The sequence below is a fragment of the Prionailurus bengalensis genome, chromosome B2 (genome assembly GCF_016509475.1).
Source record: "Prionailurus bengalensis isolate Pbe53 chromosome B2, Fcat_Pben_1.1_paternal_pri, whole genome shotgun sequence".
Taxonomy (NCBI): domain Eukaryota; kingdom Metazoa; phylum Chordata; class Mammalia; order Carnivora; family Felidae; genus Prionailurus; species Prionailurus bengalensis.
In genome coordinates, this window is record NC_057349.1 from 83,551,700 (window position 1) to 83,554,883 (window position 3,184).

The 3,184-nt window shown below is 37.0% G+C and overlaps 1 long non-coding RNA gene across 1 annotated transcript; it reads right to left on the reverse strand.

The window, feature by feature from the left end:
* Window positions 1–802: 802 nt before the first annotated feature.
* Window positions 803–2,829, reverse strand: LOC122488987. The gene is made up of 2 exons (XR_006298797.1): window positions 2,717–2,829; window positions 803–1,275 (listed from the first exon to the last, which is right to left on the reverse strand). It is a non-coding gene; the product is annotated as an uncharacterized LOC122488987 (long non-coding RNA).
* Window positions 2,830–3,184: the final 355 nt, after the last annotated feature.

Sequence of the window (3,184 nt, forward strand, 5' to 3'; positions counted from 1 at the left end):
ATTGATGTTAGTGATTTTTTTTTTTTAAGTTAGAGTTTTCTGCTTGGGAGTCTGTGTCCTCTAAAATTGTGCACAGTAATAGATGCCATACTAGATAATGAAAATCAATAGCTGTGGTCTGCTTTAAGGAGTGTAGTGATTACTGACTGGCCTCATCCCCATGCTAGCCAGGAGCATGAGTCAAACACAAGATAATCAGACATGCTTCTTTTATACTCGTGTTTCTTTTCTTGCGATTAAGTATCTTTTGAAAATAATGCAGAAATTTCACTTTCACTGAAATGACTCTCCTATTTCAAAATGGACAAACTTAGAGGAAAAAAACTCAGGAAGAAAATGAAAGTAATATTTAAAAATTAAGGTTTTTTAGGAGGCAAGGGGTAATATAAGGAGAAATTCTCCTAAAAGTTTATTTGTAACATTTATTGGGTGCTAACACATTACTTAAATTAAATTTAAACTCTCCTTACTATTTTTAGAGAAATATGGTTTCAGTAAAACCTAATAGTCTATCCTAATAATGGCGACAGTACTCTCCAAACCTTACTACCTAACATTATTATATGTATTTAACTTTCAAGTTCTTTACAATTGTCAAAGGAGTCCCAATACATTTTTTAAAATTCTGAATATGACAGAGCTATGTGTTTACACAGCTACACGTTTATATATGTTTATACATAAAGCTGAAGTATAGGACTACATAGCTATAAAAACATAAATTGTACCCATTTTTGACTATGTCTGTATAAATGAGGCTCTTTCAGTGTAAGAGCAATCAGACTTCATGTCTTAACAAAAATAACAACAAAAAAACTTTGTATCTTTATTTTGGTAACATTCAAACATCTACCAAATTTTACAAGAATCTCTCTCCTGCCAAACCATGCATTCCAATTTTTCAGTTAAGAGGCTGAATGAAAACAAACTACAAATAAACAGCCATTCAACCCAATTGATGCACTTAAATGGATCTCTGGGAATCATTTTGCCTAAAATATTTACATTACTCAGCTGTTTGTGGAGGCTTAATTGCAATTTTCCTTTTTTAATTTTTAATTTTATAATTTTATGGTTTGCTGAGAGTAATTTAAAGTAAAACGAGTTGAGAGTAGCCTCTTTATTTTCTCTTTGCAGTGTTCATTTGGCATTTACTATCTTCTCTGCCGGCTGACTAGGTGAGAGGGTTGCTATTCTTGCCTTTGGGATCTTTTCCACTTGTGCATAGTCCAGGGCTCAGACTTCTCTATGAAGTATCCTCATGACCAGGAGACCCTGAGTATGGAGGAAAGATAAGAAACAGAACTTGCTGGTCAAAATGGGAATTGGGGGGCGCCTGGGTGGCGCAGTCGGTTAAGCGTCCGACTTCAGCCAGGTCACGATCTCGCGGTCCGTGAGTTCGAGCCCTGCGTCAGGCTCTGGGCTGATGGCTGGGAGCCTGGAGTCTGCTTCTGATTCTGTGTCTCCTTCTCTCTCTGCCCCTCCCCCGTTCATGCTCTGTCTCTCTCTGTCCCAAAAATAAATAAACGTTGAAAAAAAAATTAAAAAAAAAAATGGGAATTGGAACCATTGAGACTTTTTTTAAAAACGTCATTAATTTTGAGAGGGAGAGAGAGCACGTGTGCATGAGCAGGGGAGGGGCAGACAGAGGGAGACAGAATCCCAGGCAGGCTCCCCACACTTAGCACTGAGCCCAGCTTGAACCCAGGAACCATGAGATCATGACCTGAGCCAAAATCAAGAGTCGGATATTTAACTGGCTGAGCCGCCCAGGTGCCCCAGGAATTTTTTTTTAAAGAAGTTATAAAAGATAAGGAACTATGTTTACCTGAAAAGTCTTAAAATTTGAAATAAAGTGAAATTTAATGGATCAGGATGCTAAAGAAATGCTCGTTCATAGGTATTTAGTGGGTTAAGTATCACCTAGGTTATTGGAAATCTACTGATTTGAATATATAAATACCAAAGTTTAAGTTATTACCCAAAGAATTAAGTTCTACTTATACGCCAGTGAATTTCACAAGAGTGCTTTATAATGTGCAATTATAGAGGGCAAAAGAAATCTATTACTGGATAAATTATAGTGACTACATATCAACATGATAAAGAAACAGAACAAAGTCTATTAATTAGTAATAAAGGAGAGAATGTGATATATGACACTATACTAGTTAGCTAGCTTAGTAACATACTTCCAATCTATAACCTTATCCTTCATCAGCCAAACTTAATAAACTTATCTCTACATTTCTACAAAAGAAACTTTAACTTAACGTGTGAACGCCTTTAGCTCTTATCTTCTTCCTTTTTTGGGGGGTGAGGGAAGTAGATAGAGAGAATAGGTGTGCTTACATAATGCTAGCCAGCTCTAAACACCAACAGGCACCTTATATAAACAGGCACTTTATATAAAATATATAAAATATTATTATTCATACATGTTGTTGATTACTTGTCATTCTTACATTTCTTACATATAAGCTTAAATAAAATTTTCTAATTAAGCTTATTACAGTTTCTTCTTGTTGTCTATCATTAAGAGACTTTAGAGACTTTCTCGGGGTTTTCGGAGTCTCAGGTAGAGTGCAATAGCTATCAACTTACTAGCTTTCTCACATGTGACATATTTTGGTTTCTTCTTTTTATGCACGGCCCCTTTTCTTTTAGGTGGCCAAAAAGCTGAAATAGAACATTTGATCTTTGGGGGTGAACTTACCTCTCAACTTGGAATTTCTGCCACCGAGATCTCCAGTGAGATGGTTCCACACAAATTAATCTCCCTGACCTCTTCCCTTAGAATTATATTCCACTAATCATGAATCTCAGTGGGGACTGTTTCAGCAGAAAGATTAAAAACACATAAATGAAAGAAATGGTTAAAGGTGCAGTTAGCTTTGTGTCTAAAGCATCAAATAATTTTTTTTTAATTTTTTTTTTCAACGTTTATTTATTTTGGGGACAGAGAGAGACAGAGCATGAACGGGGGAGGGGCAGAGAGAGAGGGAGACACAGAATCGGAAACAGGCTCCAGGCTCTGAGCCATCAGCCCAGAGCCCGACGCGGGGCTCGAACTCACGGACCGCGAGATCGTGACCTGGCTGAAGTCGGACGCTTAACCAACTGCGCCACCCAGGCGCCCCAAGCATCAAATATTTTTTTAAAGTCAAATTATCTTCCAATTTTT